The 22,160-nt window shown below is 43.1% G+C and overlaps 5 non-coding genes across 5 annotated transcripts; all 5 read right to left on the reverse strand.

The window, feature by feature from the left end:
* Positions 1–8,111: 8,111 nt before the first annotated feature.
* Positions 8,112–8,274, reverse strand: LOC135044197 (U1 spliceosomal RNA). Its single transcript, XR_010236915.1, has one exon. It is a non-coding gene; the product is annotated as a U1 spliceosomal RNA (small nuclear RNA).
* A 152-nt stretch (positions 8,275–8,426) lies between these two features.
* LOC135044156 (U1 spliceosomal RNA) lies at positions 8,427–8,590 on the reverse strand. Its single transcript, XR_010236876.1, has one exon. It is a non-coding gene; the product is annotated as a U1 spliceosomal RNA (small nuclear RNA).
* Positions 8,591–19,583: 10,993 nt separating this feature from the next.
* LOC135044177 (U1 spliceosomal RNA) lies at positions 19,584–19,747 on the reverse strand. The gene has a single exon (XR_010236896.1). It is a non-coding gene; the product is annotated as a U1 spliceosomal RNA (small nuclear RNA).
* A 150-nt stretch (positions 19,748–19,897) lies between these two features.
* On the reverse strand, positions 19,898–20,061 carry LOC135044163 (U1 spliceosomal RNA). The gene has a single exon (XR_010236883.1). It is a non-coding gene; the product is annotated as a U1 spliceosomal RNA (small nuclear RNA).
* A 997-nt stretch (positions 20,062–21,058) lies between these two features.
* On the reverse strand, positions 21,059–21,222 carry LOC135044138 (U1 spliceosomal RNA). Its single transcript, XR_010236862.1, has one exon. It is a non-coding gene; the product is annotated as a U1 spliceosomal RNA (small nuclear RNA).
* Between the last annotated feature and the right edge of the window lie 938 nt (positions 21,223–22,160).

Raw genomic sequence — 22,160 nt, forward strand, 5'->3', positions numbered from 1 at the left:
GTCCTCAGGACTCTGGACGGATGGACAAGGTAAACCGGTGGCCCCCAGAGCATATCTTCCATGTTTAGCTGAGGCAGCTCACGGGCTGACTCATCTGGGCAAGGAAGGAATGTGCAAGTTGGTAAGAGCATATTGGTGCGCCCCAGGATTTTCATCTCATGCAAGTAAGAGAGCAATGTCATGCCTTACCTGTTTGAGAAAGAATATCGGAAAGGCAATACCAACAGAACCATCTCATATCCCACCTGCAGGCGGTCCTTTCCAGGCAATACAGATTGACTTCATTCAATTACCCCCTTGTCGAAATTTGAAATATGTACTTGTTTGTATAGATGTGTTCTCAAATTGGGTTGAAGCATTCCCGGCGGCCACAAATACCGCTATGTTTACTGCTAAGAAAATTGTGCAGGAATTTGTATGTAGATATGGTATCCCTAGAATTATCGAAAGTGATAGGGGTACCCATTTTACAGGTGATGTCTTTCAAGGAATGTGTAAGTTGATGGGAATTGATAGCAAGCTGCACACTCCATACCGTCCACAGGCGAGTGCGAAGGTGGAAAGAGTGAATAGCACTATTAAAAATAATTTGAGCAAAGTTATGGCAGAAACAGGATTGACATGGCCAGAAGCTTTACCCATTGTACTGTACAGCATCAGAACCACTCCCAGGTCCCCTCTTAATCTGTCCCCTTTTGAAATCTTGTTTGGTCGACAACCGCATGTTATGATTAACCCTCAGGATGATTTGAAGTGTAACAATGAAGTGACTGTAAAGTACCTGGTTAATATGAGTAAACAGCTAAGGAATCAAAATAATAATTTGAAGTTGGTGATTCCTGATTTACCAGATAGTAATTGTCATGACATTGAACCTGGGGAGTATGTAATGATACGAAATTTTCTACGCTCAGGTTGCCTTATTGACAGATGGGAAGGACCATACCAAGTCTTATTGACTAGCACTACAGCATTGAAAGTTGCCGAGAGAGAGACTTGGGTTCATTCATCCCATTGTTAGAAGGTTGCTGATCCAGAGAGGTCCCGTGATAAGGAACAGACGGTAGAGGACGTTGTATCACTGGAGTGTCTGTTCCAGGAGGACTGAGGCGGCACCTGAGCATTGAAAATCACAAGATCAAAAGCAGTTGTCGATTCCCTGTTCCCTTTTATTGTTTTTCTCCAACTTCCCATCCCCTCTCCCTCAAATTATTTTCCCCCCCTTCTCATTCTTCTTCGTTTCCTCCTATAAGATGGACTTGCCCCAAGAGACTGTGATCCGGATTTTCCTGTTGACCATGATGTTGACCAGAGCAGTCTGTTCCGGCGAGAGTACCATGGAGGTCGAGAGAGGTTCTGGAATGGGTTCTGATGACAGAGATGGAGGCGTAGTTTTCCGAGAACAACATAATCAACAAGCAAAGGCGAGTATCAGAAAACGATCCGATAGCATTGACAATAGAAGGAATTGTGAAGGATTGTTAGCTGAAGAAAACTGTATCTGTAGGCTCTGTGACAACGTAGTCGAGGATGGGTGCATTAAGAAATGCCAATCCAGTTTTAATATCCACATGGACCGGCATCCCTTGAGTGACTATCACTCCTTAGTGGGTAGCGTGTTAAATCAAACAGATTGTTGGGTATGCTCTCAAGTACCTCAAGGTCATAGCAAATCAGGACTAGTACCATTTCCTTTAACGATAGGGGAGGTACTTGAGCTAAGTGGTGGGAGACCGGTGGACAGGAGGTTTAATATCTCCAGTCCTCCTAGTTTGAAGCTCCACCAATATCATGTGGATAGATCCCTCATATGTTTTAACATTTCCAATCCCCGAAAGCCGGGAAATTGGGAAGTGTCATGGAGTAACCAAACCATGACCTTTTCATATAGAGCAGATAGAATGCCGACAGATACAGAGCTTATACGCCACATAGCCAGTAGAGGAAAATCTTTCCGGTATAGGTATACCCTAGGAAGTAGGATTACGAGAGTTGGAGAGGTATCACCAGGATACTGTGCACATATCGTACAAGCTGATACGTGTACTAGACAGATGGGAGAATTAGGGTTAGGAGATTTCACATGGAAAATGTGTAATATGGTTATGTCCTACTCCGTCCCATATGTTCTCCCCGATGATGCATATTTCATATGCGGGAGGAAGGCGTATAAGTGGCTTGCCCCAAACTCTGAAGGATTGTGTTATATTGGAAAAGTATTGCCTGAGGTAATGACTGTATCACATGCCAAAATGAAAGACATACACCGTGTTGCCCAAACTCCTTATACTCACACCCATTACGAGCACGTAGTTAAACGGCACCTGATAGAAAGAACAGAGCACCCGGCCTCTGACATGATCCATGAATCCACCGGGATTCAGTTTCTACTTGCGTTAGACCTCACTCGCACCGCCAGAGGAGTGTTGAATTATAAATACATATCTGCGCTCGCAAATTTGTTAGACAATATCACAGAAATGTATGATGACACGTTTAGGTATACTGGAAGAGAACTTCAAGCTTATAAAACAGAACTAGTTCAGCATAGAATGATTCTCAATTATCTCACAGCAGTAACAGGTGGATATTGTGTCACACTGGCAACGCAGTACGGCGTGAAATGCTGCACATATATAACGAATAGTACCGAGGACCCGGTCGAGGTCATAGACCAAAAGATGGACGATATTCTCCAATTGAAGTGGGAATTTCGCAGGAGACACAATCTCACCCTTGCTGCTGTGAGTAATGAGCTGACTAGTTGGGTGTCATGGTTGAACCCGCGAAATTGGTTCTCCGGTTTAGGAGAATGGGCTCAAGGAGTTATAATGGATGTAGGGAAGTTTCTCCTATGTATCTTAGGTGTTATCATAACGATTGGCTTGATATTTAGATGCGGTCAGGCTTTAACGAAGTGCAAACGAAGTACCAGGGTGATGAGTTTAAGGAGTGAGGAAATTGTAATGCGATTTCTACGGTCCGTTTCTTTCACCTGTTTTTCCGTTTTCCTCTGAGGTAAAAAGACCCACTTGGACGAGGAATTTGATGAGCCGATATACAGACAACAGATGGATTAAAGAAGAAGTTTTGACAACCTTATACACAGATTTTTGATGAACTATGCCATAGATCCCCAGTTTCCCTAGAAATTTTAAAATTACTCTAGCCCAACACTTTTGTAAATCTATGGACATTGACAAAGCTTTTTGCTCGCACCTTATGGGCAAAAGCACAAAGAAGACTGCATTCAACAGACACCAAACAAGACCTCAATCGACGAATGTTCATTAACCTGACATAGAATACCACTGCATTTACCGTAACTATGTATTTTCTTCATCTCTACAACCTTCAGGTAATTACACACATAGTATAGGGAATACAGGCACAGATATCAGCAATCACATATTCCCCCATTCATGTATCATCAACTAAAATGTGCTCCCCATTTTTGTTACAACCAAAATCCGAAAAAAGCTCGTTAAAGTTTGACAGCCCATCCACAGACCCGTACCACGGGATAAGAAGGAATTCAAATGTATACTTCGCAATACCTCGAAGCTTGATTTAAAACACGTACGGCACGATGATACATGACCCCCCAAACATGGATTCATACACACATGCTTCTGCTATCTCACTAGGTCATACCCTTTTCCTACCTTCTCCTCTCCTCCCCTACCCAACCATGTAAATGTATTAACCCCTGACATATATTTTTCTCTTTTTGAAATGTTTTAGGAAGTGGCAGTTATTGTTGACTGCCAAAGGGTGGACTGTCAAAGTCAGAAAAATATCACGATGCACACTGCCATATTTGCACCTCATATGTGTCCCTGCTGCGCATGCGTGCGCTCTACCGTGCGTGCGCATACTCGCTGTTGCGGGCACCCGCAGGCGCACGGTATGCACATTTACGGTAGAGATTGTGTGCGTCTAGCGGGCGACTCTTTCGTTACATATTTTCACCATATAATGCATTTTGTAGATTATGGTCCCTTTGATAGATTCTGAAAGTTTAGTTAATGTAGTATGTTCCTGGACAGAGAGATCCCTCATTGTTTGATACGAAGGGTCAGACAGGAGTAATACAGTGGTGTTTAGTATCCATCGGAAGAGTATTTAATTAGCAATATTCCGGTGTTGGTTTGAAGCGGATCAATCGCTCGTGCGAATAGTTATGGACATAAGAAGTTTATGAACATTTACTGTATTTGCATTTACTTATCCATGCGGCGGGAAACCCAGTTTCCCTCCCACCTGAGCTGTTGGAAATAGTCACAGCCCACCTGTATGAATCAACCTATGACCTTTTGTTATAATGCGAAGACGAATTCCTGTGTCCAATGAACAATGAGATTGTAGGGACCATTGAATTGTATTGTGTGTGGGGCATAAATAGACAGGCCGATCACATCCAGCACTCACTCTTCATCGGTTATCATTGCTGAAAATCGGGAGCTGGATGTCCAGAGGCGCATGCGATCGTTTCCTTTGTGCGTAAGTTTTCTCCGTAATCATATTGTCTTTTCTTGTTATTATGGGCCATATCTTTCTCTCTCTCTCTTCTCTTTCTCTCATTTTCTCTTAAACGTACTTGTATTGTATTTACTGTGTAGTTACCTGGTTAGTTAGTCTATGTTATATTGTAGTGTATGACTTGTATTGTATTAATTCTTTTGCAAGTATAACATTCATAATATATATATTAGGCGTTGGACCCTAAGCACGGTATTTGTGTATTTCTTATAGTGTTAAGTATTCTCAGAGCGTCGGTGACGCTCGAACAGCTTTTGAGTTAATAAGGTTATACAGTGTTGCATTTACACCCTATCTCTACACTAAGGTTTTACAGCAAATTACATTGTTTGTGGTTTAGACATAAAGGTTTAACATTGTGAGCGTCGGCGCCGCTCGTGATCTCCTCGTGGTCTCGAGCGTCCGCTACGCTGATAGCGTAGCATTACGGTAGTCGCTCACCTATAAGTGTGCCCGATACCAACAGCGTATTCTCGTGAGCGTCTGTATCGCTCGAGCAGCCCGCTCCCGATACAGCGTCCGTTACGCTATAGCGAACCATTACGTTAGTCAGCAGCCAATAGCGTGCCTGCCTGTGATCTCTTGGCCGTGAGCGAACGTGACGCTTGAGCGTCTCGACCACGGCTAAGCGATTGTTACGCAACGAGCGTACCCTTACGGTACTCCATACGCAAATAGCGTACAGTGTTCTTAGACCTCACAAAGGGTTTTAAATAAGATAAATATTTAGCTTTATCAAAGCGCACTGTCAGCAGTGTTCATTCCGGGAGTGGACAACTGGGATGCAGACTTCCTCAGCAGACACGACCTACATCCAGGAGAGTGGGGACTCCATCAGGAAGTCTTCGCACAGATTGCAAGTTGGTGGGGACTGTTCCAGATAGACATGATGGCGTCCCGCCTCAACAAAAAGCTACAGAGGTATTGCAACAGGTCAAGAGACCCTCGGGCAGTAGCTGTAGACGCCCTAGTGACACCGTGGGTGTTCCGGTCGGTCTATGTATTTCCTCCTCTACCTCTCATACCCAAGGTGTTGATAATAGTAAGAAAAAGAGGAGTAAGAACAATTCTCATTGTTCCAGATTGGCCGCGAAGGACCTGGTATCCAGATCTGCAGGAAATGCTCACAGAAGATCCGTGGCCACTTCCTCTAAGACAGGACCTGTTGCAACAGGGGCCCTGTCTGTTCCAAGACTTACCGCGGCTGCGTTTGACGGCATGGCGGTTGAACGCCGGATCCTAGCGGAAAAGGGTATTCCAGATGAGGTCATTCCTACGCTAATAAAGGCTAGGAAGGACGTGACATCTAAACATTATCACTGTATATGGCGAAAATATGTTTCTTTGTGTGAGGCCAGGAATGCTCATACATAAGAATTCCACCTGGGCCACTTCCTTCACTTCCTACAAACTGGAGTGAATTTGGGCCTAAAATTAGGCTCTATTAAGGTTCAGATTTTGGCCTTATCCATTTTCTTTCAAAAGGAATTGGCCTCTCTTCCTGAAGTAAGTACAAACTTTTGTGAAGGGAGTACTGCATATTCAGCCTCCTTTTGTACCTCCGGTGGTCCCTTGGGACCTTAACGTGGTGTTAAGGTTATGGTTTGAACCACTTAAAATGGTGGAGTTTAAATATCTCACTTGGAAGGTGGTCATGTTATTAGCCTTGGCTTCCGCTAGGCGAGTGTCGGAATTAGCAGCTTTATCACATAAAATCCCCTATCTGGTTTTCCATATGGATAGAGCGGAATTGCAGACCCGTCCTCAATTCCTGCTAAAAGTGGACTCATCCTTTCATATGAACCAACCTATTGTGGTGCCTGTGGCTACGCGTGACTTGGAGGATTCCGAGTCCCTTGATGTGGTCAGGGCTTTGAAAATTTACGTGGCCAGAACGGCTAGAGTCAGAAAAACAGAAGCACTGTTTGTCCTGTATGCAGCCAACAAGATTGGCACCCCTGCTTCAAATCAGACTATTGCTCTCTGGATCTGTAACACGATTCAGCAGGCGCATTCTATGGCGGGATTGCCGTTGCCTAATTCAGTCAAGGCCCATTCCACTAGGAAGGTGGGCTCTTCTTGGGCAGCTGCCCGGGGGTCTCGGCACTACAGCTGTGCCGAGCTGCTACTTGGTCGGGTTCAAACACCTTTGCAAAGTTCTATAAGTTTGATACCCTGGCTGAGGAGGACCTCCTGTTTGCTCAATCGGTGCTGCAGAGTCATCCGCAGGAGCCCGTTTGGGAGCTTTGGTATAATCCCCATGGTCCTTACGGAGTCCCCAGCATCTTTTAGGACGTAAGAGAAAATAAGATTTTAAACCTACCGGTAAATCTTTTTCTCGTAGTCCGTAGAGGATGCTGGGTGCCCGTCCCAAGTGCGGACTACTTCTGCAAGACTTGTATATAGTTATTGCTTACATAAGGGTTATATGTTAGTTTTCATCGGTCTTGGACTGATGCTATGTTGTTTTCATACTGTTAACTGGGTAGTATATCACAAGTTATACGGTGTGATTGGTGTGGCTGGTATGAATCTTGACCTTGGATTAACAAAAATCCTTTCCTCGTACTGTCCGTCTCCTCTGGGCACAGTTTCTCTAACTGAGGTATGGAGGAGGGGCATAGAGGGAGGAGCCAGTGCACACCCAGATCTAAAGTCTTTCTTAAAGTGCCCATGTCTGCTGCGGAGCCCGTCTATCCCCCATGGTCCTTACGGAGTCCCCATCATCCTCTACGGACTACGAGAGAAAAAATTTACCGGTAGGTTTAAAATGTTATTTTTTTCTCTGCAACCCACTGCTAAATTGTGCTTCCTAGCTGTTTTTTATAAAATCACTTAATTAAATCTGGGAGAACAATCTTCATGACAATAGTATCTCCTATGCAAAATAAGTATGATTTGGGATAGGGCTGGGGAGGGCCGTTGCTCAGGCACATCTCTGTCAAGTAAAGGAGATTCAACTGAGGCAGCACAAGGGAACTCTCATCTGGGGACAACAACTGCAGGGAGAACACATATTTTCAGATGAACATGGGGTGGCAGAAGGCTGCCTAATACTGAAGCACCCCCAAACAACAAACCAAATGCAACAACTAGTGCAAGCATTCCTGGGGGATGGCCTGCAGCAGATGGATTTGAATATGGTGATGTCATCCAAGCAGTGGGTCAAAGTTGGCTTCAACCCTCGTCTGCATATGAAAAGAGAAAAGGAGCGTGCAGGGCATGGAGGCCTTTTGTGGTGCTTGGATGACCCCTAGTTCGCATTAAGCACCCCCACCCTCCTTCGGTGTGGGGCTCATGTTGGCCATTCCCCAGCCCCTGAAGCATTCAAGCTGATTTCTTGCAGCAGCTGGGCACTGTAACAGCTCCAGAGCTGCTCTGTAAAGCAAGTAAAAGGGTGTGGGCCCTGCAGCACTACCTGTAGTTTGCATTGTGCATTGGGAGGCACAAAGTAAGCAGACGGGAGGAGAAGTCAGGATAGTGCACAAGGGTATAGAAGGGAGGGGCTCAAGAAAAAAGAAGTGGAACCAGACAGCAAACTAGGCTGGAGAGAGACCTGAGACAAAGAGATCTGAATTACATGAGAGCCGACCAGGGAAAACTCAAATTATGCAATCAAGTTTCCCACATTTGGGGAAATCGCAGGGGCAGCACACCCAGAGTGCAATGGGTGAGCCTTGCCCTGGGAGAAGCAACTTCATGATCATAGTATCTCACCTGGCAGGTAAGTAGGAGTTGGGCTAGAGCTGGGGAGGGTCGCTGCTCGGGCACCCCCCTGTCAAGTGAAGGAGATCCAACTGAGGCAGCACAAGGGAACTCTCGAAAGAAGAACAAGGCTAGAGGAAGATCTGAGACAAAGAAATCTGACTTTTACCAGAGCTGACCAGAGGAAAGCACAAACACAGTCCCCCACTACCACAAATAATGCAGTCGAGTTTCCCACATTTGGGGAAATCACAGGGGTCAGCATACCCAGAATGCAATGAATGAACCTAACCCTGGGAGAACAATCTTCATGACCATGGTATCTCCTATGCAAAATAAGTATGATTTGGGATAGGGCTGGGGAGGGCCGTTGCTCAGGCACATCTCTGTCAAGTAAGTTGCATTTGATTTGTTGTTTGGGGGTGCTTCAGTATTAGGCAGCCTTCTGCCCTACCATGTTCATCTGAAAATATGTGTTCTCCCTGCAGTTGTTGTCCCCAGATGAGAGTTCCCTTGTGCTGCCTCAGTTGAATCTCCTTTTGGAGAAGACCTCAATAAGATTGTAGCTGATCTGGCTACTGCTAAAACAGCTTGCCTACCTAGTATGACTCCTACCACGCAGAAGGCTAAAAGTACTTTTCTTGGCCCTTTCATCCTCCAGGTAAAGCGTACCCAAGGTCAGGCATACCCAAAGCAAGCTCATGTTTCCAGACCTGCCAAGCCCAGACTGAAGCAATCCTGGGCTGCCCATCAGCCTGCTTCCAAAACGGACAAGCCTGCCGCATGACGGTGCAGGCCTCCCTCTGGGGGATCCCAGGGTGGGGGGCCCGACTTCTAGGTTTGGCAAAGAAAGGTATAATTCTAAGCTAGAGAATTCTGTTTGGAGCTCACCTTGTACTTTGTGAAGAAATAATCAGCATTGTGGCTGAGCATATACATGTAGTGTGTGGCTGCAAACTGCATGGATCTGCTGCGTTGTAATGCTGATTCTTTTTTTTTGCAAAGTACCAATAGCTTCATATAATGTTCACAATTTTTATGCAGGATCAAATAGCTCAATAGGTAGGGTGTTTGATTAGAATTCAACAGGTTATAGGTTTGAATCCTGGGTATGGTAGTTTGAGATGTGTTATTTAATAAAGTATGTTGTTCTGACTGCCGGCATCCTATCACCTGGGATATCATACTAAATAAATGGAGTTGATAAAAAATTTTTTTTTTTTTTTAACTAGGGACAATTTCCAGATACTTCTCTTTATAACTGAGATTGCCCCCTGGAACTTCACATCAGTTGACAACTATGCATGAGTGGGCAGTGCTTGCCCTGGATCTGTCCACCCATTTATGTGCCGCCATAAAATAAAGCATGACTAACAGTTATCCTGGGCGTACACTACACAATTATCTGTCAGGCTATCTATCCAGTCTGGATGGATGGAATGAAAATCTGGTAATGTATAGGAGCAAATGTCAATTAACCATTTGCTCCCAAACACTAGAAAAGTGGTCAAAAATGGTCATTACACAAATTGGTTAAACCCAAAATTTAACCAATTTGTTTAGGGGACCATTTTTGTCCATTTTTTAGTGTTTGAGAGTAAATCGTTGATGGTCATTTGCTCACATAGATAACCGGATTTCTATTCCAACCAGCCAGTGTTGGAGAGATGGTCTGCCAGATTACATAATGCATACCAGAGCCATAACTAGACTTTTTGGTGCCCTGTGACAGAGAATTATATGCCCTCCCCCCCATTTTTGCAATATGGACAAAAGGCGCATGCCTTGTGGGGAAGGGGCATAACAAGATTGGTCTCAGAGAAAGCACATGAGATATGAAGATAAATCTAGTATACTTGACACTCAATGGTTTGTGGTATTGCAGGGGTGCCCTCCTTAAATGCATATACAGTCACACATGGCATGTTTGTGTAAATGGCATATCAGCAGTCAGCACTAACTGGTGACATGCCATTTGTACAAGTAAGCCATGTGTGACTAATATATAAACATACTTTATTAAATAACACCTCAAACTATCATACCCAGGATTCAAACCTATAACCTGTTAAATTCTAATCAAACACCCTACCCATTGAGCTACTTGATCCTGCATCTATTCTAACCTCCAAAAACAGATTCAGTTGCATTTTCCAGCGTGTTTTGTTTGCGCCTTTGCAAATGTCTTACATCGACAAACTTATTTAGTACTATTTTGCAAATAGGGTTACATTGTCGCAACATTGTGTTCCCTAATTGCTTGATTTTTTAAATGCAAAAATTGATAAAGACACCTGATAATTGCTCTGTGGAGTCTTCCTTTGTGTCTACTTCTTATCTACATTTAATTCCCTACCTATAATCAAGGCATTTTTAAATGCTGGGTGCTGCCAGGACGTGAGGCCTACCTAGTCTTTAGATCTGAATTTGAATGTACTTGTGAACTAACTTAATTTCCTACTTCTAAACTCATTCCTAAATTCACTACTTACATTAATCCTGTAGTTGGGCATTTTGAGCCTTCAATTGTGGGCATTGTTTTGTGTCCAGACCAGCAGCTGGTGGTGTGCATTTGCTGGAAAGGCATCGAAGACCTCCGATATGCTGCATCTCCTGATGTGTGTCTGCCTCAAGTGGCTGTCAGCAAATGCATGCTAGACACCCCATTCCAAGCTGATTGTGACATCACGGAACATGCATCATAGAACAGGCATGCTAGAACATGGGTCTTCAACCTGCGACCCTCCAGCTGCTGTGGAACTACATATCCCAGCATGCCCTGCCTCAGTTTTAGCATACCTTAATAGCAAAACTGTGGCAGGGCATGCTGGGATGTGTAGTTTCACAGCAGCTGGAGGGCCACAGGATGAAGACCCATGTGCTAGAACCAAACCGCAGGTACATTGAATGCTAGCAAGCTGAATGTTTAAATCCTTTTTGTTCCGCAGCATTCCAATGCGGAAGATTCCATGGAACCAGAGATTATTCCATTGAGAAGGACATGCTGCCTGGATGACTGCACTGTGCAAATTAAATCACGGAGCCAGTTGGCTTGTGGGTGGCTCTGGTGACTGGGTGGTTGGGTGGGCGGTGTGTCGGAGGTGGAGCACATGCAAATGAATGTGTATCATCCAGCTAGTGAGAGAGAAAACTCATGCAGGAGTGTGCCTGCTTGTCAGTGAGTTATGCACCTTGCCAGACGTCAAATCTACATGGAGCAACTGGAGGGGACAAGAGCAGGTTTGGAAAATATACACAGAAGAGCATATATGCTGGCGCATTCTCCATGATTGTGTCAGCTTATGTTTTGGTGCACTGCACTTTCCTCCACTAAGTTTTAGCCATTTTGTTTAAACGCAAGTGTAGTTGCTTCTCGCTCTTTTGGCTGTGATATTGTATTGTGGTTGAAGAGTCTGCTGGAGGGATTGTTTTCTTCATTGGCGAGAGACTGAAGATATTCCAGGATGGAAGGCTTGGGAACACTATCCGTTTTTCAGTTGTGGAAGAGTTGAAAGACCGGATTGGACTACATTCTATAGTAAAGGGTATCTTTGTATTTATTAATCCTCCCTTTATATGTGTCTGTCTTTCAATAAAGCTTTGGGCTTGTGATTCCGTCACCCTCTTACACTCCACACCCATAGCCTTATTAACTATTGTATTGTTTAAATGTATAGTGCAGTTCATGATTTATAGTGTAGGCTGACCTGTACTGTAGTTCTTGAACTGTACTATACCGACAGCATTTGTATTGTGTTTTGGCTGTGCTGCAACACAGTACTTATGTGTGTAATGTTTATGTATGTTTTTTTGCTTCTTTATGTCAATAAAGACTGCTTTTTCAATCCAATATCTGAAAACAATCAATGTTTATCTTTGATGGCAATAGAAGTGGTATGATATTTGCTGCTTTTGAAAGGCAATATCTGATATGTCCCCTATCTGGGAACCATATATTAAATGGCTTTTCAGAAAAGGGAGATGGGAGAAGAGCTTTCAGTACTTGTAGGACCGATGCACATTTCCTATTCTAGCCTCCAAAAACAGATTCAGTTGCATTTTCCAGCGTGTTTTGGATGCGCCTTTGCAAATGTCTTACATCGACAAACTTATTTAGTACTATTTTGCAAATAGGGTTACATTGTTGCAACATTGTGTTCCCTAATTGCTTGATTTTTTAAATGCAACAATTGATAAAAACACCTGATAACTGCTCTGCGGAGTCTTATTTTGTGTCTACTTCTTATCTACATTTAATTCCGTACCTCTAATCAAGGCATTTTTAAATGCTGGCGGCTGCCAGGACGTGAGGCCTACCTAGACTTTAGATCTGAATTTGAATGTACTTGTGAACTAACTTAATTTCCTACTTCTAAATTCATTCCTAAATTCACTACTTACATGAATCCTGTAGTTGGGCATTTTGGGACTTCGATTGTGGGCATTGTTTTGTGTCCAGACCAGCAGCAGGTGGTGTGCATTTGCTGGAAAGGCATCGAAGACCTCCGATATGCTGCATCTCCTGATGTGTGTCTCCCTCAAGTGGCTGTCAGCAAATGCCTGCTAGACACCCCATTCCAAGCTGATTGTGACATCACGGAACATGCATCATAGAACAGGCATGCTAAAACATGGGTCTTCAACCTGCGACCCTCCAGCTGCTGTGGAACTACACATCCCAGCATGCCCTGCCTCAGTTTTAGCATACCTTATAGCAAAACTGTGGCAGGGCGTGCTGGGATGTGTAGTTTCACAGCAGCTGGAGGGCCACAGGATGAAGACCCATGTGCTAGAGCCAAGCCGCAGGTACATTGAATGCTAGCAAGCTGAATATTTAAATCCTTTTTGTTCCGCAGCATTCCAATGCGGAAGATTCCATGGAACCAGAGATCCTTCCATTGAGAAGGACATGCTGCCTGGATGACTACACTGTGCAAATTAAATCACGGAGCCAGTTGGTTTGTGGGTGGCTCTGGTGACTGGGTGGTTGGGTGGGTGGTGTGTCGGAGGTGGAGCACATGCAAATGATTGTGTATCATCCAGCTAGTGAGAGTGAAAACTCATGCAGGAGTGTGCCTGCTTGTCAGTGGGTTATGCACCTTGCCAGACGTTAAATCTACATAGAGCAGCTGGAGGGGACAAGAGCATGTTTGCAAAATATAGATAGAAGAGCATATATGCTGGCGCATTCTCCATGATTGTGTCAGCTTATGTTTTGGTGCACTGCACTTTCCTCCACTAAGTTTTAGCCATTTTTGTTAAGCTCAAGTGTAGTTGCTTCTCGGCCTTTTGGCTGTGATCTTGTATTGTGGTTGAAGGGTCTGCTGGAGGGAGGGATTGCTTTCTTCATTGGCGAAAGACCAAAGATATTCCAGGATGGAAGGCTTGGGAACACTATCTGTTTTTCAGTTGTGGAAGAGCACAGAGGTCGGATTGGACTACATTCTATAGTAAAGGATGTCTTTCTATTTATTAAACCTCCCCTTATATGTGTCAGTCTTTCAATAAAGCTTCGGGCTTGTGATTCCCTCACCCTCTTACACTCCACACCCATAGCCTTATTAACTGTTGTATTATTGTACAGTTTAAATGTATAGTGCAGTTCATGATTTATAGTGTAGGCTGGCCTGTGCTGTAGTTCTTGAACTGTACTATACCATCAGCATTTCTATTGTGTTTTGGCTGTGCCGCAACGCGGTACTTATGTGTGTAATGTTTATGTATGTTTTTTTGCTTCTTTATGTGCATCGGTCCTACAAGTAATGAAAGCTCTTCTCCCATCTCCCTTTTCTGAAAAGCCATTTAATATATGGTTCCCAGATAGGGGACATATCAGATATTGGATTTCAAAAGCATCAAATATCATACCACTTTTATTGCCATCAAAGATAAACATTGATTGTTTTCAGATATTGGCTTGAAAAAGCAGTCTTTATTGACATAAAAAAAAAACATACATAAACATTGCACACATAAATACAGTGTTGCAGCACAGCCAAAACACAATACAAATGCTGACGGTAAAGTACAGTTCAAGAACTACAGCACAGGCCAGTCTACACTATAAATCATGAACTGCACTATACATTTAAAGTATACAATAATACAACAGTTAATAAGGCTATGGGTGTGGAGTGTAAGAGGGTGAGGGATTCACAAAACCGAAGCTTTATTGTAACACAGACACATATAAGGGGAGGGTCAATAAATAGAAAGATATCCTTTACTATAGAATGTAGTCCAATCCGACCTCTGTGCTCTTCCACAACTGAAAAACAGATAGTGTTCCCAAGCCTTCCATCCTGGAATATCTTTGGTCTTTCGCCAATGAAGAAAACAATCCCTCCCTCCAGCAGACCCTTCAACCACGATACAAGATCACAGCCAAAAGGCCGAGAAGCAACTACACTTGAGCTTAACAAAAATGGCTAAAACTTAGTGGAGGAAAGTGCAGTGCACCAAAACATAAGCTGACACAATCATGGAGAATGCGCCAGCATATATGCTCTTCTATCTATATTTTGCAAACCTGCTCTTGTCCCCTCCAGCTGCTCTATGTAGATTTAACGTCTGGCAAGGTGCATAACCCACTGACAAGCAGGAACACTCCTGCATGAGTTTTCTCTCTCACTAGCTGGATGATACACAATCATTTGCATGCGCTCCACTTCCGACACACCACCCACCCAACCACCCAGTCACCAGAGCCACCCACAAGCCAACTGGCTCCGTGATTTAATTTGCACAGTGTAGTCATCCAGGCAGCATGTCCTTCTCAATGGAAGGATCTCTGGTTCCATGGAATCTTCCGCATTGGAATGCTGCGGAACAAAAAGGATTTAAATATTCAGCTTGCTAGCATTCAATGTACCTGCGGCTTGGCTCTAGCACATGGGTCTTCATCCTGTGGCCCTCCAGCTGCTGTGAAACTACACATCCCAGCATGCCCTGCCACAGTTTTGCTATTAAGGTATGCTAAAACTGAGGCAGGGCATGCTGGGATGTGTAGTTCCACAGCAGCTGGAGGGTCGCAGGTTGAAGACCCATGTTTTAGCATGCCTGTTCTATGATGCATGTTCCATGATGTCACAATCAGCTTGGAATGGGGTGTCTAGCAGGCATTTGCTGACAGCCACTTGAGGGAGACACACATCAGGAGATGCAGCATATCGGAGGTCTTCGATGCCTTTCCAGCAAATGCACACCACCTGCTGCTGGTCTGGACACAAAACAATGCCCACAATCGAAGTCCCAAAATGCCCAACTACAGGATTCATGTAAGTAGTGAATTTAGGAATGAATTTAGAAGTAGGAAATTAAGTTAGTTCACAAGTACATTCAAATTCAGATCTAAAGACTAAACACAAAACACAAAATAAGACTCCACAGAGCAATTATCAGGTGTCTTTATCAATTGTTGCATTTAAAAAATCAAGCAATTAGGGAACACAATGTTGCGACAATGTAACCCTATTTGCAAAATAGTACTAAATAAGTTTGTCGATGTAAGACATTTGCAAAGGCGCAAACAAAACACGCTGGAAAATGCAACTGAATCTGTTTTTGGAGGTTAGAAAAGATGCAGGATCAAGTAGCTCCATGGGTAGGGTGTTTGATTAGAATTCAACAGGTTATAGGTTTGAATCCTGGGTATGATAGTTTGAGGTGTTATTTAATAAAGCATGTTTATATATTAGTCACACATGGCTTACTTGTACAAATGGCATGTCACCAGTTAGTGCTGACTGCTGATATGCCATTTGCACTAAAACAAATTAAAATGGTAAAAGTTATTGTACTTTAAGTAAAAATAAAAGCTAAAATATCAATCCCAGTTTTGGATTACTTTAATGAACAAAAAAAAATGCATATAGCAAAGGATAGTTTCAATCTGCCTACCTCTGGGTTATGGACCCAGCATGCTTCCATTACAGTACTCTGCTGCACATGTAAGTGCAAGAGATCCTGAAGCACTCACTCATCATGGGAAAGTACCAATGTGTTTCTTCATTGGTTGATGGAAGAAACATCTTACAAAAACTCTCCACATTATTGACTTTTTAAAATGTTTCTAGGAATCGTTCTAGATGAATGCTTATTAGCCTTTGTCAGTATGGACTTTTACAAAGTGTTGCTGTGGCGCAATCAGTTACTGTGTAAGGCTATTAACCAAAAGGTTGGTGGTTCAATCCCACCCAGGGACGTAATTGACCTTGTTATCAGATTTTGGTGATCTTTATGTAGACAAGTGAAAATTTCAAACCCCCTCTTATGGTGTAGGGTACCTGGCCTTCTCTGATGTAATCAGAGTTAGATTTGATTCAGTGATTTTATAAAAACAGCTAGGAAGCACAATTTAGCAGTGGGTTGCAGAGAAAAAGAAATATGCTGGCAAAAAAATCCAATTGAGTGATTAAACAGCTTTTCATTTTCTGGCTTTATTTTTATGCTAACAAATTTGTTCTCTGAAAAGTGTCCACAAAGCCAAGTTTCTGATTAACACATTTGTAGGGATGGTTTTTAACCTATTACTAAATTAAACTTGCTTCATTGGAAAGGCAGCAAGATGCATCCTCATTTCAATATCTACTGAAATAATACAGGTTGACACCAGGAAACATTAACGCCACTGCATCCTTTGTGCTTTCTCATGTGGAAGTCTGTTTAATGTGAAAACAAGGTGATATCTAATTAGCACACAGGTAAGGAATTAAGAAAATCTTTATTTAAGGGTGAAGATGTTTCTCACAAAATCGTTGCCCCAATGCATCATTGAAATTCAAGCTGGAAAGATGATTTTAATATATCACTTGTACATTTTGTATTGCTCTTCTGGTGACAATGTAGTTTGTTTTTGTCAATTACCATTTTAATAATCGGGTAAAGAAAATTAAGTGGATTTTTGAAAGAAAACAATACTGTCAATATACTATTAAAACAAATGAAAATGGTAAAAGTTATTGTACTTTAAGTAAAAATAAAAGAGCAAAAATATCAATCCCAGTTTTGGATTACTTTAATTAACAAAAAAAAAAATGCATATAGCAGAGGATAGTTTCAATCTGCCTACCTCTGGGCTATGGACCCAGCATGCTTCCATTACAGTACTCTGCTGCACATGTAATTGCAAGAGATCCTGAAGCACTCACTCATCATGGGAAAGTACCAATGTGTTTCTTCATTGGTTGATGGAAGAAACATCTTACAAAAACTCTCCAGATTATTGACTATTTAAAGTTTTTCTAGGAAACGTTCTAGATGAATGCTTATTAGCCTTTGTCAGTATGTACTTTTGCAAAGTGTCGCTGTGGCGCAATCAGTTAGTGTGTACAGCTATTAACCAAAAGGTTGGTGGTTCAATCCCACCCAGGGATGTAATTGACCTTGTTATCAGATTTTGGTGATCTTTAAGTAGACAAGTCAAAATTTCAAAAACCCCTGTTATGGTGTAGGGTACCTGGCCTTCTCTGATGTAATCAGAGTTAGATTTGATTCAGTGATTTTATAAAAACAGCTAGGAAGCACAATTTAGCAGTGGTTTGCAGAGAAAAAGAAATATGCTGGCAAAAAAATCAAATTGAGTGATTAAGCAGCTCTTCATTTTCTGGCTTTATTTTTATGCTAACAAATTTGTTCTCTGAAAAGTGTCCACAAAGCCAAGTATCTGATTAACATCTTTGTAGGGATGGTTTTTCACCTATTACTAAATTAAACTTGCTTCATTGGAAAGGCAGCAAGATGCATCCTCATTTCAATATCTACTGAAATAATACAGGTTGACACCAGGAAACATTAACGCCACTGCATCCTTGCTGCTTTCTCATGTGGAAGTCTGTTTAATGTGAAAACAAGGTGATATCTAATTAGCACACAGGTAAGGAATTAAGAAAATCTTTATTTAAGGGTGAAGATGTTTCTCACAAAATCGTTGCCCCAATGCATCATTGAAATTCAAGCTGGAAAGATGATTTTAATATATCACTTGTACATTTTGTATTGCTCTTCTGGTGACAATGTAGTTTGTTTTTGTCAATTACCATTTTAATAATAGGGTAAAGAAAATTAAGTGGATTTTTGAAAGAAAACAATATTGTCAATATACTATTAAAACAAATTAAAATGGTAAAAGTTATTGTACTTTAAGTAAAAATAAAAGAGCAAAAATATCAATCCCAGTTTTGGATTACTTTAATTAACAAAAAAAAAAATGCATATAGCAGAGGATAGTTTCAATCTGCCTACCTCTGGGTTAAGGGGCCCAGCATGCTTCCATTGCAGTACTCTGCTGCACATGTAAGTGCAAGAGATCCTGAAGCACTCACTCATCATGGGAAAGTACCAATGCGTTTCTTCATTGGTTGATGGAAGAAACATCTTACAAAAACTCTCCAGATTATTGACTTTTTAAAGTTTTCTAGGAAACGTTCTAGATGAATGCTTATTAACCTTTGTCAGTATGTACTTTTGCAAAGTGTCTCGGTGGTGCAATCGGTTAGTGTGTTTGGTTATTAACCAAAGGGTTGGTGGTTCAATCCCACCCAGGGATGTTATTGACCTTGTCATCAGATTTTGGTGATCTTTAAGTAGACAAGTCAAAATTTCAAACCCCCTCTTATGGTGTAGGGTACCTGGCCTTCTCTGATGTAATCAGAGTTAGATTTGATTAAGTGATTTTATAAAAGAACAGCTAGGAAGCACAACTTAGCAGTGGGTTGCAGAGAAAAAGAAATACGCTTGCAGAAAAATCCAATTGAGTGATTAAACAGCTCTTCATTTTCTGGCTTTATTTTTATGCTAACTAATTTGTTCTCTGAAAAGTGTCCACAAAGCCAAGTATCTGATTAACACCTTTGTAGGGATGGTTTTTCACCTATTACTAAATTAAACTTGCTTCATTGGAAAGGCAGCAAGTGATGTCATCCAAGCAGTGGGTCAAAGTTGGCTTCAACCCTCGTCTGCTTATGAAAAGAGAAAAGGGATATGCAGGGCATGGCGGCCTTTTGCGACGCTTGGATGACCCCTAGTTCGCATTAAACACCCCCACCCTCCTTCGGTGTGGGGCTCATGTTGGCCATGCCCCAGCCCCTGAAGCATTCAAGCTGATTTCTTGCAGCAGCTGGGTACTGTAACAGCTCCAGAGCTGCTCTGTAAGGCAAGTAAAAGGGTGTGGGCCCTGCAGCACTACCTGTAGTTTGCATTGTGCATTGGAAGGCACAAAGTAAGCAGACGGGAGGAGAAGTCAGGATAGTGCACAAGGTTATAGAAGGGAGGGGCTCAAGAAAAGAGAAGTGGAAACAGACAGCATACTAGGCTGGAGAGAGACCTGAGACAAAGAGATCTGAATTATACGAGAGCCGTCCAGGGGAAACACAAATTATGCAGTCAAGTTTCCCACATTTGGGGAAATCGCAAGGGGCAGCACACCCAGAGTGCAATGGGTGAGCCTTGCCCTGGGAGAAGCACCTTCATGATCATAGTATCTCACCTGGCAGGTTAGTAGGAGTTGGGCTAGAGCTGGGGAGGGTCGCTGCTCGGGCACTACCTTTCAAGTGAAGGAGATCCAACTGAGGCAGCACAAGGGAACTCTCAAAAGAAGAACAAGGCTAGAGGAAGATCTGAGACAAAGAAATCTGACTTTACCAGAGCTGACCAGAGGAAAGCACAAACACAGTCCACCACTACCACAAATAATGCAGTCGAGTTTCCCACATTTGGGGAAATCACAGGGGTCAGCATACCCAGAATGCAATGAATGAACCTCACCCTGGGAAAACAATCTTCATGACAATAGTATCTCCTATGCAAAATAAGTATGATTTGGGATAGAGCTGGGGAGGGCCGCTGCTCAGGCACATCTCTGTCAAGTAAAGGAGATTCAACTGAGGCAGCACAAGGGAACTCTCATCTGGGGACAACAACTGCAGGGAGAACACATATTTTCAGATGAACATGGGGTGGCAGAAGGCTGCCTAATACTGAAGCACCCCCAAACAACAAACCAAATGCAACAACTAGTGCAAGCATTCCTGGGGGATGGCCTGCAGCAGATGGATTTGAATATGGTGATGTCATCCAAGCAGTGGGTCAAAGGTGGCTTCAACCCTTGTCTGCATATGAAAAGAGAAAAGGAGCGTGCAGGGCATGGAGGCCTTTTGTGGTGCTTGGATGACCCCTAGTTGGTATTAAGCACCCCCACCCTCCTTCGGTGTGGGGCTCATGTTGGCCATTCCCCAGCCCCTGAAGCATTCAAGCTGATTTCTTGCAGCAGCTGGGCACTGTAACAGCTCCAGAGCTGCTCTGTAAAGCAAGTAAAAGGGTGTGGGCCCTGCAGCACTACCCGTAGTTTGCATTGTGCATTGGGAGGCACAAAGTAAGCAGACGGGAGGAGAAGTCAGGATAGTGCACAAGGGTATAGAAGGGAGGGGCTCAAGAAAAAAGAAGTGGAACCAGACAGCAAACTAGGCTGGAGAGAGACCTGAGACAAAGAGATCTGAATTACATGAGAGCCGACCAGGGAAACTGCAAATACTGCAATTCAATGTATCGCAAGGCTGCAGTTCCCACAGAGTGCAATCGGCTGAGGCCTTGCACACCCAGAGTGCAATCGGTGAGCCTGCCTGCACTTCATGATCATAGTATCTCACCTGGCAGGTAAGTAGGAGTTGGGCTAGAGCTGGGGAGGGTCGCTGCTCGGGCACCCCCCTGTCAAGTGAAGGAGATCCAACTGAGGCAGCACAAGGGAACTCTCGAAAGAAGAACAAGGCTAGAGGAAGATCTGAGACAAAGAAATCTGAATTTTACCAGAGCTGACCAGAGGAAAGCACAAATACAGTCCCCCACTACCACAAATAATGCAGTCGAGTTTCCCACATTTGGGGAAATCACAGGGGTCAGCATACCCAGAATGCAATGAATGAACCTAACCCTGGGAGAACAATCTTCATGACCATGGTATCTCCTATGCAAAATAAGTATGATTTGGGATAGGGCTGGGGAGGGCCGTTGCTCAGGCACATCTCTGTCAAGTAAGTTGCATTTGATTTGTTGTTTGGGGGTGCTTCAGTATTAGGCAGCCTTCTGCCCTACCATGTTCATCTGAAAATATGTGTTCTCCCTGCAGTTGTTGTCCCCAGATGAGAGTTCCCTTGTGCTGCCTCAGTTGAATCTCCTTTTGGAGAAGACCTCAATAAGATTGTAGCTGATCTAGCTACTGCTAAAACAGCTTGCCTACCTAGTATGACTCCTACCACGCAGAAGGCTAAAAGTACTTTTCTTGGCCCTTTCATCCTCCAGGTAAAGCGTACCCAAGGTCAGGCATACCCAAAGCAAGCTCATGTTTCCAGACCTGCCAAGCCCAGACTGAAGCAATCCTGGGCTGCCCATCAGCCTGCTTCCAAAACGGACAAGCCTGCCGCATGACGGTGCAGGCCTCCCTCTGGGGGATCCCAGGGTGGGGGGCCCGACTTCTAGGTTTGGCAAAGAAAGGTATAATTCTAAGCTAGAGAATTCTGTTTGGAGCTCACCTTGTACTTTGTGAAGAAATAATCAGCATTGTGGCTGAGCAGATACATGTAGTGTGTGGCTGCAAACTGCATGGATCTGCTGCGTTGTAATGCTGATTCTTTTTTTTTGCAAAGTACCAATAGCTTCATATAATGTTCACAATTTTTATGCAGGATCAAATAGCTCAATAGGTAGGGTGTTTGATTAGAATTCAACAGGTTATAGGTTTGAATCCTGGGTATGGTAGTTTGAGATGTGTTATTTAATAAAGTATGTTGTTCTGACTGCCGGCATCCTATCACCTGGGATATCATACTAAATAAATGGAGTTGATCAAATTTATTTATTTTTTTTAACTAGGGACAATTTCCAGATACTTCCCTTTATAACTGAGATTGCCCCCTGGAACT

This window comes from Pseudophryne corroboree, unplaced genomic scaffold, assembly GCF_028390025.1.
Source record: "Pseudophryne corroboree isolate aPseCor3 unplaced genomic scaffold, aPseCor3.hap2 scaffold_893, whole genome shotgun sequence".
NCBI classification, from domain to species: domain Eukaryota; kingdom Metazoa; phylum Chordata; class Amphibia; order Anura; family Myobatrachidae; genus Pseudophryne; species Pseudophryne corroboree.